This window comes from Marmota monax, unplaced genomic scaffold, assembly GCF_021218885.2.
Source record: "Marmota monax isolate L192 unplaced genomic scaffold, Marmota_monax_Labrador192_F-V1.1 WCK01_AAM20220418_F8-fsc00013, whole genome shotgun sequence".
Classification (NCBI taxonomy): domain Eukaryota; kingdom Metazoa; phylum Chordata; class Mammalia; order Rodentia; family Sciuridae; genus Marmota; species Marmota monax.
Genome location: NW_026692202.1, coordinates 21,932,334 through 21,945,627, shown reverse-complemented (window position 1 = coordinate 21,945,627; position 13,294 = coordinate 21,932,334). Strand labels below are relative to the sequence as shown.

At 36.9% G+C, this 13,294-nt stretch overlaps 1 pseudogene; it reads left to right on the top strand.

Annotated features, from left to right (window-relative positions):
- Positions 1 to 10,060: 10,060 nt before the first annotated feature.
- The window catches only part of LOC124083295 (14-3-3 protein theta-like), a 35,548-nt pseudogene continuing 32,314 nt past the window's right edge, over positions 10,061 to 13,294 (top strand).

Sequence of the window (13,294 nt, the reverse complement as noted above, 5' to 3'; positions counted from 1 at the left end):
CAACATCTTTACTTAATGGCTCTCCCACTGACATCTATGTAAATTGCTTTTAAAGCATTCCCTTAAAAATTTTTCTTTTTATTAATTCGGGATCTGGTGCTCTGATTGACAGGTATTCTTTTTGAAATAAGTTGACCTTTGTGAAAAGAATGCTGGAACAATTCACAGAATCAGAAATTTTCAGTTCCTAAACCTTAAAAAAAAGGCAAGGTTAGGGCTGAATGTCAGAACTGTGGGAATTCGAATGCTTCTTTTTCCGTTTGCACCATCTGCCTCTGTGCATCTGTTTAATTTTCCTCTCCTGCTTCAGTTAGATTTCCTTTTTTCTCCCCAACCCAAATGGCTGTCTACAAATGCCTGAATTTTTACACATTGCAGTTTTAGCCACTGCACAAAGACTACCACTTTCTCCATTCTGGATCCATACAGATATCAGGGAAGGATGGAGATCGCCATTTTGAAATTCAGTGTCCATCTCTGGACCATCCTATGTGGCCATGAGCTAGAGTCTGGGTGAAGGTCATGACCCCACCCTTGACAACACTGGGAGGTACAGAGCAGGCCCACATGTATCAAAGGATGCTTTTGTGGAAGTACATAAATATGCAGCGCTGTTTCCAAAGGATGGGGTACTGGAAAAATAAATATGTACATTTAATACAGCAACAAAAGCCTTAGTGTTTTCATCTTTTTTTCAGTTTTTGATTAATTCATTTAGTAGAGTTATAAGGTGTGAAATTAATAGGCTAAAGAGTATAACCCTTTTACTGATTCCTGAGGTGATTTACCAGTTTACTTTTCCCAATCTCCCTTATGTCAATTCAGAGCATCCTTTACCTCCAATGCTACCAGGTGTGTGTCAGTGATCTTTGGAGGAACAGTCAGGGTTGCTAGATCCATTCTTTGAGCCAGATACAGTTTGCATGCAGCTGTTGAGGGAATTCACAGGCTGCTCCTGTGGGCTGCTGCTTGTCCTGCCTCTGTTCCTTTCAGCTGCAAATACCCTATTTTACTTTCTGAACTTCCTTCTCTGTCCAGCCTTGCTACAAAAATGAACTATTTTCACTCTTCCCTGCTGTTTCTGAAATAAGCAAAGAAACACCATTTAGATGATAAGTGTTTTTACGGCTGGTCACATCAGGGAACCCAGCAGGGTTGACCAAAAAGACGAACACTGGTGGGGGCTTGGAATAGTCTACAGATTCTGAAATTGTTTAAGAACTTTAATATGAGTAAGTTTGTCCTCTTCTCTATATTATCTTGTTTCCTTTCTTAGATCACCTAACCATGTCTGTGATTTTAATTACATTTTAAAAGGCATTTAAAAAACTGTTCATGAATAGGCTCCTTGTATTTTGAAAATACTAAAAACATAATATATTAAATTTTTTTTTAAAAAATCAAAAGTCTCACAGATGATACTTTTCAGAGTCTTTGCCTTGAAAATTAGCCTATATGGTTTATCCTGTCTGGTTTATCCCCATGTAAGTTGCTCAGTCCTTAGACCAAGGTAAATTTGGTGCTGTGACTGCTTCCTCTCTGTGTTTGCTGTGGGAGACTTTCAGAATCACCTTCCTGATGACCTCTAAAACCTCCATGACTATGAGAGGTTATTTCTTTAAAAAAAATATATATATGTATATACATGTATATGTGTATATATATATATATAATTGATGGGCCATTATCTATTTATTTATATGTGGTGCTGAGAATCGAACCCAGGGCCTCATACATGCTAGGCAAGTGCTCTAGCATTGAGCTACCTCTACCAGCCTGAGAGTTTCTTTCTTATCTGACCTCCTAGAGTCTTTTCTGGGACATGAAGTGTGGTGTAAGTCAACTTTCTATTATTATGACAAAATATCTAAAATAAACAACTTATAAGAAAGAAAGGTTTGTCTTGGCTCACAGTTTCAGAGGTTTCAGTCCATGGTTGGTTGGTTCCATTGTTTTTAGGTCTGTGGCAAAGCAACATCATGGTGGGAATGTGTCAGAGGAAACTGGTCAACTCATGGCAGCTGGAAGGAAAGAGACAGAAAGGGACCAAGGTCCCAAGATCCCTGTCTATGGTATTCTTCCAATGACTTAATTTTCTTCTGCTAGGCACCCCCCTTCCTGAAGACCCTACCTCCTTCCAGTAATGCTAAGCATGGCCACCCAATTTATAACATATGGGCCTTTGAGAGACAAAGTGTGTCTACTTCCAGCCCCTTCTACTATATTCTGGCTCTCTGTTTCTCTGCCCCTCTTCCTCTGTTCCTACCCATGAGGAAGACCACTCCATATTGTTCTTCTGCCTTTCCTTCCTGAGTTTCAGGCTGATCTGCAATGATTGAGCATTGATTTCATACTTGTTCTTAATGGTTACCAGCACCCAAAGTCCCCTGCTCCTTATCCCTGATTTAGGTTGAATCTGATTTGCTGGCATGTAGAAGTTAGTGTCAAAGTTTTCTTTGTCCTTATTTCAATTTTGGTTGTTTTATATTATGAATGAATCTTTTAGCTTCTTCAGATAAGTGACTTTACTTGATGGCAAGCTCATTATTTTGATGTCTGCCTTTATGGACATGACAGTGCTATATGTTCATTTAACCCTCTTTTCTTCTCTCTTTCTTTCCTATGAAATTCTCCAAGTTCTTTCCTACCCTCACCTGCTATCCCAGTGTGGAGAACCCAGTAGTGAACTCTAAGGTCCTAGAAGATCATGATATCTCAGGATGGAAGGGCCCTGAGTCTTAAAGTGACTACATGTATCAGAACTTCCCACTTCACTCCACTGCCCACCCACAGTGGACTGTAACATGAGAAATAAGCCTTTATTTTGTAAAGGACTGCCTTTTGTTATTGTTTTTGTTATAACAATTTGCATGATGAACACAGGCTTCAATCACTCCAACCAACTCCCACTTTTCATTTTGCTTCACAGTAAGTGCCCCTTGTTTACTCTTCAGTAAATTTTCTTACTGCTCTGAGTGAGCTCTTTCCTTCCCAGTCTATTCAAGAATGGAGGTGATGATTAACTGAGCTCTGTGAGGAACACCTTTGAGCCCCTCTCATCACCTGGGGGTTCTCCTTCTCAGTCTCACCTCTCCAATGTACCATTTCATTGGAGTTAGCCTTCCCAAAGTCAAAGTGCCTTAATATCATAAGCAATACTAGCACCATTCTTTCTAAATTGAGGAACAGGTATTATTTCTTTTCCTTTATTTATATTTAAAGAAATAATATTCTTCCCAATTTAGAATTTTCCCAATTCTTTTACTGTCAGTTCTTAAAAAACACATTCTTTGTCTCTCTTAACATCATAATGGTACCTTGTATACCTTATGTAACTTCCATGTGACAGGAACTATTCTTGTTATCCATTATCCCAGTTAGTTCTCCCAGCAATCCTGCAATGTCAGTGTTGTTCTTTTTGCAGAAGGTTAAGTAACTTGCTTACAGTCACACAGCCTGCCAAGATAGGACTGAAATTACAACCTGGATGGATTCAGGTCTTTCACTCCATTATACAGCACTGTGTTATTCATTTTACCACCCACTCTTTCAGGCATTAGAGTCTTTTTATTTGTGTAGGTTTCAATAACAGAGAAAAAGTTCAAAATAAATGTAAAGAAAAATGTTTGCTAGCAGTAACTCTAAAGTTATTGTAGAACAGTTGCATAAAATTATAGATTCATGGGGCTAGGGTTGTGGCTCAAGGGTAGAGCACTCACCTAGCACATGCAGGGCACTCGGTTCGATCCTCAGCACCACATAAAAATAGAATAAAGGTATTGTGTCCAACTACAACTAAAACAAAATATTTTTTAAAATTTATATATTTATGATAATTATTCCAAGGTTAAGAATAGTTTAGACATTATATATCTATATAGCTTGCTATCATATTCATCTTCTATTCTTTCTTATAAATATAACTATATGTTAAAGGACCCTCTAAGATATCATTTTGAGGAAAACATCCTTTTAGACTTATAAACTATTCAGTAGAATTTCAGCTCCCTTGGTGATCTCATGAGTTGAAAAGGGTACCATTTTATCACTTTAGGGTTTAGCAAAGGTCTTCGGTGATAGGCAGCAGTAAGTAGTGTCCAGAAGATAAATATACCTCAGCCAGAAATATTTTTTTCCTTTCTAAAGGTTGAAATGACAACTTTTATCATATAAAATGATATATAGACATACACACAGACACAGATAGATCATATACATTTAGAATAAAAAATAATGTAATGCAGAAAAGAACATTGAACTATACTCTGTTTATGAGTAAATTGTACGATACAAGAATTATGTATCATGAAGCTTTTTTAAATAAAAGGTCTAGGGTGAAAACATAATCAATAGGGAAATTCTGAATTTTTTTTTTAAATCAGGGATTATACAAAGACACTTGTATTACCATTTCTATTTAATATTGTTCCATAATAGCACAGTGCAATGACACCTTTATAATTTGTGTAGGTATTTTATTATATTCTAAAAAAGTTTATTTGAATTTTATGCCAATATCATGCTGTTTTAATTATTGCACTTGTATAGTACATTTTGAAGTAATGTAGGGTAATATCTCATGCTTTTTTCTTTTTTAAAAAAGTTTTCATTAGTGTATTATAGCTATATATAATAGCAGGGTACATTTTGACATGTTCTTAAATTCTTATAATATAGTTTACTCCATTTCAGTCCCCAGTATTTCCCTTTTTCTACCTTCCTCCTCACCCCGATCCCCTTCTTCTATTCTATTGATCTTCCTTTTATTTATTTAATTACTTTTTTTGAGAGTTTAAAGTATTTATTTTCCTTTCCATGTTTTGAAAATATTATCTTGGAGAAATTTTATACAATAGAGCACAGCCAGTTTACTTTTGTAACAGTGCCATGTCAACATGACCAAAAGTTATGCAACACACTGACAGTTATTTCAGGTATTTGAGGAGATAGTCCTCTCTGAACATGCTAATTTTAATCAAATGAGCACAAGGAGAGGAAGCCCACTAGATTTTTTTCTTTTAAATTGTTCTAATTAGTTATACATGACAGTGGACTGTATTTTGACACATTGTGCACAAATGGAGCACAATTTTTCCCTCCTCTGGCAGAACTGGTAGTAATCATAAATGTACATAGGGTAATAATATCTGTCTCATTCCACTGACCTTCCCATCCCCACACTCCCTCCCCTCCTGTTACTATGCTCTGCACATTCCAAAATTCATTCATTCTTCCCTACCCACCTACTCCCCATTATGGATTAGCATCTACTTATCAGAGAAAACATTCAGCCTTTGGTCTTTGGCTTATTTCCATTTGGGTTTGGCTTCTTTGGTTCTGCTTAGTATGATATTTTCCAGCTCAGTATGATATTTTCCAGCTCCATCCATTTAGTTGCAAATGCCATAATTTTGTGCTTTTTTAAGGCTGAGAAATATTCCCTTGTGTATATGTTCTACATCTTCTTTATTCATTCATCTGTTGAAGTACATCTAGGTTGGTTCCATAGTTTTTCTATTATGAATTAGCTATTATTAACATTGATCTGGTTGCAATATGTAGTATGCTGATTTTAAGTCCTTTAGGTATAAACTGAGGAGTGGGATAACTGGGTCAAATGATGGTTTAATTTCAAGTTTTCTGAGGAATCTCCATGCTACTGTCCATAGTGGTTGCACCAATTTGCTGTCCCACCAGCAATGTATGAGTATGTCTTTTCCTCCATATCCTCACCAACATTTAGTATTGCCTATATTCTTGATGATTGCCACTCCATTCTGATTGGAGTGAGATGAAATCTTAAGAGTAGTTTTGATTTGCATTTCTCTAATTGCTAGAGATGATGAACATTTTTCCATACATTTGTTGATTGATTGTATTTCTTCTGTGAAGTTTCTATTCAATCCCTTAGCCCATTTATTGATTGGGTTATTTGATTTTTTTTGGTGTGAAGTTTTTTGAGTTCTTCATATATCCTGGAGATTAGTGCTCTATCTGAGGTCATGTGGTAAAGATTTTCTCCAATTCTGTAGTCTCTCTCTTCATGTTATTGATTGTTTCCTTGGCTGAGCAGAAACCTTTTAGTTTGAATCCATCCCATTTATTGATTCTTGATTTTCCTTCCTGCACTTTAAGAGTCTTGCTAAGGAAGTCAGATCCTAGGTTGGCATGGTGAAGATTTGGGCCTACTTTTACTTCTAGTAGGGGCAGATTCTCTGTTCTAGTGCCTAAGTCTTTGATCCACTTTGAATTGATTTTTTTTGTTTTTGCAGGGTGAGAGATAGAGGTTTAATTTTATTTTGCTATACATGGATTTCTAGTTTCCCCAGCACCATTTATTGAATAGGCCATCTTTTATCCAATGTTATGTTTTTGGTGCCTTTGTCTAGTATGAGATAACCATATTTACGTGAGTTTGTCTCTGTGTCTTCTATTTTGTACCATTGGTCTACATGTTTTTATCCATTCATACTTTTGAGGAAATCCCATGCTGTTTTTGTTACTATTGCTCTATAGTGTGGTTAAGGTCTGCTATTGTGATACCTTCTGCTTTACTCTTCTTGCTGAGGATTGTTTTGGCTATTCTGGGTCTCTTATTTTTCTAAGTGAATTTCATGATTGCCTTTTCTGTTCCTATAAAGAATGTCATTGGAATTTTAATAGGAATTGCATTAAATCTGTATAACACTTTTGGTTGCATGGCCATTCTGACAATATTAATTTTGTCTATTCAGGAGCATGGGAGAGCTTTCCATCTTCTAAGGTCTTCTTCAATTTCTTTCTTTAGTGTGTTGTAGTTTTCATTGTAATTGTCTTTCACCTCTTGTTAGTTTGATTCCCAAGTTGTTTTTTTTTTTTTGAGGCTATTGTGAAAGGGGTAGTTTTCCTAATTTCTCTTGCAGTGGATTCATTGCTAAACAATATGCTACTGAATGAAAAATGGGTTGCAGAAGACATTAAGGATGAGATTTAAAAAATTCTTAGAGGTAAATGAGAACACAGACACAACGTATTGAAATCTCTGGGACACTATGAAAACAGTACTAAGAGGAAAGTTCATTGCACGGAGTTTATTTCTTAAAAGAAGAAAAAGTCAACAAATAAATGACCTCACATGACATCTCAAAGCCCTAGAAAAAGAAGAACAAATCAACATCAAAAGCAGTAGAAGGCAAGAAATAATTAAAATTAGAGCTGAAATCAATGAAATTGAAACAAAAGAAACAATTGAAAAAAATTGACAAAACAAAAAGTTGGTTCTTTAAAAAAATAAATAAAATTGATAGACCCTTAGCTACACTAACAAAGAGAAGGAGAGAGAAAACTCAAATTACCAGCATACATGATAAAAAAGGTAATATCACTACAGACACTACAGAATTACAGATAATAATTAGAAATTATTTTGAAAATGTACGCTCCAATAAAATAGAAGATATTGAAGGCATTGACAAATTTCTAAGTCATACAATTTGCCCAGATTGAGTTAGCAAGATATACATGATTTAAACAGACCAATATCAAGTGATGAAATAGAAGACACCATCAGAAGCCTACCAACCAAGAAAAGCCCAGGACCAGACGGATACACAGCCGAGTTCTACAAGAGCTTTGAAGAAGAACTAATACCAATACTCTTCAATTTTATTTCAGGAAATATAAAAAGAGGGAGCACTTCCAAACTCATTCTATGAGACCAATATCACCCTGATCCCAAAACCAGGCAAAGACACATCAAAGAAATAAAACTTTAGATCAATATCTCTAATGAACATAGATGCAAAAATTCTCAGTCTATGTCTTTTGATTGATGAGTTTAGGCCATTAACATTTGGGGTTATTATAGATATATAATTTGTATTTCTGGTCATTGGGTTTATTTTGTGTTTTTAACTTGACTTAGTTTCTCCTTTGATTGGATTTTCCTTGTTAGCATAGTTCCTCCCTTTGCTGATGTTCTTTTCTTTTGTTTTCATTTCCTCCTCATGGAATATTTTGCTGAGAATGTTCTGTAGTGAAGGCTTTCTAGTTGTGAATTCTTTTAACTGTTTTATCATGGAAGGTTTTTATTTCATCTTCAAATCTAAAGCTTAGTTTTGCTGGACATAAAATTCTTGGTTGGCATCCATTTTCTTTCAGAGCTTGATATATGTTGTCCCAGGACCTCTTGGCATTGAGGGTCTGGGTTGAGAAATCCATCTTAGATCTGAATTTGTTTTCCCCTATATGTAATTTGATTTTTTTCCTCTCATAGCCTTTAAAATTCTATCTTTATTCTATATGTTACTCATTCTCATTATAATATGCCTTGGTGTGGGTCTGCTGTAATTTTGTACAATTAGGGTCTTGTATGTCTCTTTTTTTGGTGGGGAGTGGGAATTGAACCCAAGGCCTTGTGCTTGCCTCTACCAACTGAGCTATATCCCCAGCCCTCTCCTGTATGCCTCTTGTAGTTGATTTTACATTTTATTCATTAGATTTAGGAAATTTTCCAATACTATGTTATTGAAAAGATTGTGCATTTGGGGGGTTTGTATCTCCACATCTTTTTTTTATTCTGATAAATCTTAAATTTGGTCTTTTCATGTTATTTCGTATTTCTTGGAAGTTCTGTTTATGGTTTCTTATCATCTTCTCTGTGGATCAACTTTATTTTCAAGAGTATATATTGCCTTTATTGCCTGAGGTTCTATCTTCCAAGTGGTTTAGTCTGTTGGTGATAGAATTTTAATTTGGCTTACTGTTTTCTTAATTTCAAGGATTTCTTCTTGATTCCTTTTTATAATCTCTGCCTCTATTGAAATGATCTTTCACTTCCTGGATTTTCTCTCTGATATTATCGTTTATTTTGAAAATCAGTGTAACTATGTACCTTCTAAGCTCCTTCTCTGACATTTCATCTACTGCGTTGTCTCTGGATTCCATTGTTGAAACATATTGTTTGTTTGAGGCACTTTATTCCCTTATTTTTTCATGTTGTTTGTGTGTCTTCCCATCCAGTGGTATGGGTCAGAGACAGTACAGTTTCTACCCTAAAGTCTTATATGGTGTCCCTGAATGCTTCTAGTACCTCACTTTAAGAGGGAGACCAATATTAACAGCACCCAATGCAAACAATATGCAATCTTAATCCAAATAGCTCCTATTAAGACTTCTACAGTTTTGTCACAATCAACAGAAATGATTTGTTCAATTATTATCTACAAAATAAACAGTAAGTTTGCTAAAATGGTTTACTTTTTAAAATGATGGACAAAGAGAGAACAGAAGTAGTGTAGGATATAATTTTATGAGGGAGAAAGGGAGAAGGTAAAAATTTATAATAAGAGTGAAGAGGGAATTAATAGAGCTTGACTGTTACTTGAGAGAAGTGAGAAAGAGAATCCAGTGAGACAGATAAGTGAGAGAAAAAATATATACAGTTTTTCTTAAAAGTTAAAAATATAAGAATACACAAAAAACTGTACTATTCAGATATCCCATTCCTCAATAATTGATGAATTAAAAATATTTGGATACAAAATGGTAGAGATGTGAGACAGAGAGGGAAAAAAAGAAAAAAAAATGAAATTCTCTATGGAAAATTGACTGATTGCTTCCATTGGCTTTCAAAGATGTTCTCAGCTTCCCTTTTTTACCAATAGGTGGGATTGTCTGAAGTTTGATGGTAGCTCCAGTCTGGTGGGTGCCAGAACAATTGGTTGGGCCAGCTGACAGCAAGATGACCTCTCACCCTCTTCTGGTCTTCCTAACCATTGTAGCTGGCCCCTTCCATCCCCACACACTTCAGGACTCACTGAGATGGAGATAGTCAAGTTTTCTCCAGTTTCTCCAACCTGTGCTCCCCACCCTGTTCCCAAGTGCCCCCAGTCTCCAGCTTTCCGCAGGCTTGCCTGGCCCAGACTGGCCCACACAGACCTAGCTGCATCTGATGGACCTGGGCTTCAGATTCCCCAGGCTCTGCCTTAGTGAAATCCCTTGATCTCAATGCCATTCACTTGCAGAGAGACCACCAGGGGTGTGTTCACACAAAGGAGTGACCCTTCAAAGAGGCAGCCAGATGGCGGCCACTAGAACACCCAATAGGAAGACCTCAAGTGCAAACAGACCTGTAGGTACCCCGACAATATATATCCAGACCCTGTCCAGTGTCCCCAGACTGAGGCAGCCATGCCCTGAGATGGCGGCGGTGGCAGAGACAGACCTGCATCCCCCTGGCCATGGACTCCCAGGCCCTGGCCAGTGTCCCAAGATGGTGGTGGCCACATGTAACCAAAGCTGCAGGTACCCTGACAGTGGACTTCCAGGCAGCTGGTGCTCTATGGGAGTCTGTGGATGGTCGGCAGGCAAGGGGTAGGCACTTGGCATATGAATGTTGGGCAGCGGGCCACGGGCAGGCTAAAGGTAGGCGATGGGTAGGCAAAAGGCAGGCAAACAGGCAAAGGTGGCTGGCAGCAGTCTGCATGCAAAGGGCGGGCAATATAGATATATTGGCAAAGGTCTGGTGATCATGGTGGACAAATGGGGGGAAACACAGGAAATCTGTGGGCAGGAGGATTGTCTCGCAGAGAAACAGTATTTATTTCCTCTGCTTGAATCCCAAGTCAAGGAGCAACAAGGAATGCAGTCTCCCTCTAGTTCATCATCTTGGATCTCTCCAGAGCCTTTGTTAATGTTAAAAACAAGTGTACTGCACTCATGCTCTATTTTCTGGTAGGATATGGCTGCCCCAAACTCAAGGGCAGAAATACTAGGCAAGAAATACAGAGTTCAATGGCATAAATAACAATCATTCTTACTTAACAAACCTAATCTTTAGTTACATGGGATTCTTTTTTTTTTTTTTAAATTTACTATTGTTAGGTTTTTAGGAATGTTTAGTTTTTATCTGTCTCTGGAACAGGAATGGCATTTTATGGCACATATGGAGCCATTCACACTCCTGAGCCTTGGGAAGGCATAGGTAAATGCTGAAGGAATCCTTCCTCCTGAATCAGCCCTTGGCACAATCTTCTCACTTCAGTTTTCTCCAGATAGTCATCGCTACCAAGTGAGCAGTGATGGTGTAATAGTTCATTCATTTGACACATATTTGTAAAGCATTTACTATGTGCCAGGCAGTGCTTTATGAGAATAAATCTATTTCCTTTTTTGGGTATTCTTCAAATTCATTTTGTGTTCCCAGGCACTCTGAATCTTTCCTAGTTGATTAAGAAAGTTGATCAGGGGCTGGGGACGTGGCTCAAGCAGTAGCGCGCTTGCCTCGCATGCGTGTTGCCTGGGTTCAATCCTTAGCACCACATACAAATAAAGATGTTGTGTCCACCGAAAAATGTAAAAAAAATATTTAAAAAAATTCTCTCTCTCTCTTAAAAAAAAAAAGAAAGAAAGTTGATCAATCTTATCTGTAGCCTGAGCTCAAATGACTACAGATTTCCATAATGTGCATTAAAGTGGAAGATTCCACCTTGACCTCAGTTCTAGAATATGAAGTAAAAGCCAAACTAGTGGAGAATGGAAGGATTTAGCAACACCTCAAACTTTCTTCTTTGATCTCAATTACTAGTATGCCCTCAGCTAGTTCTGAATGCGAGTAGTTGAGCTTACTCAAAGGCATGAATTTCATAAGTAATTTAGTAATAGGTGATGACACCTATTCTTGGAGACAAGATGATGTGTTTAATCATTTGAAACCCAATAACACCTGTTTGCTCAGTGCCTTCGGTCTTTCTCCTCAGGCATCCTTGATCCACAGCCTCAGAATGGATATTTAATTTAGGATTATAAGACTTAACAGTGACAGCTCAAATAAGGAGGTGTCAATATACACATTTTTTTGGTATATAATTGAAGCAGAGACTGGTCTGTCTGAGGGTGTCAGGCAACCAGCTGTTAGACATGATATGCAGAGCTTTAATTGGAATATCTGGCCAAAAGTTCTTCAAGTCATGTTGAAGAAAGTCCTGTGAAATTGGGGTAGATCCTTGAATAAACTGTCTCCCATCACCACTTACAATGAGATGGAAGTGCTGAGGAACGCTACACTACCCAGGGCAGTCACACAATCACATGTTACTCCAGCTGGTACTTGGGGCAGATTCCCAGATGGGCTTTGAATAAAGATGAAGGTACAGTCTGCACAGAAAAGAAAAAATAAGTCAACTGATGTTCTAATGAGACTAGAATTCCCCAGTAGTTTCCTTACTGGGGTTCTTCTCTAAATCAAGGGCAAGATACCATCCAGTCTTGACTTTTAGTCATCTATTGTATAATTTGAAGAAATAGGACAAGGGAGTCTTTTACAATGAAGTTTCCCAGCAGAACACTTCAAATTGACTTAGATTTCCAATGGCAAGTTGAAGACATCAGCTATATTATTTGAAAGTTTGAAGATAAGTATATAGAGATGATAAGTGGACAAAGATGTATGTAATAAGATGTAAGTTTTCACTGGCACAGTGGTGCACTCCTGTAATCCCAGCGGCACAGGAGGCTGAGGCAGGAGGACTACAATTTCAAAGCCAGCCTCAGCAACGTAGCAAGGCCCTGAGCAACTTGGTGAGACCCTGCCTCAAAGTTAAAAAATTTTAAAAAGGGTTGGGGATGTGGCTCAATGAGCATCCCTGGGTTCAATCCCCGCTACCAAAAAAAAAAAAAAGAGGCAGGTTTTCTTTATAAATGGTTAACTGTGCCTATTTATCTCCTGCATTGATGAAGCACAAAATATTATTGATTTGTCTGTTTTTAATCATTATTTCAATCATAGTATAAATATAATGATTTGACATTAAAAAACAATTGACATGGCTTTTTTGCCCTTACACCATCAACGTATTTCCCCAATATTTGCTTCTTTTGATAACCAAACTTCTCTAATGAGTTGACTAAACATACTGTCTCTACATCTTTACCTATTATTCACTAAAAAAAGTTTTACAGCCTAAAAAAGTATTCATGGGCATAATTTTAACAATAATTTGGCATAGAAGGACTTAAAATAATAAAAATTAATATATTTTGTCTCCCCACTTTACTCCCACCCCACTCTTTAAATTTTTACCTATTTTAGGTTATTTTAGCTAATATTTATATATATAAACTCTGACTTCTTGGAATTTAACTCCTTTATATCATCATCTGTTTTCTTCCTTTCCCTCAATACAGTTATATCACTACTTGCTGTTACTTATTTTTATAACTTTAAACAATAAAGGTACATATTTTTCCTGTTACAACAATTTTAAACAATTACATACTAAGTATTTGTAAACAAATGCATTGTTATTTACTTTCA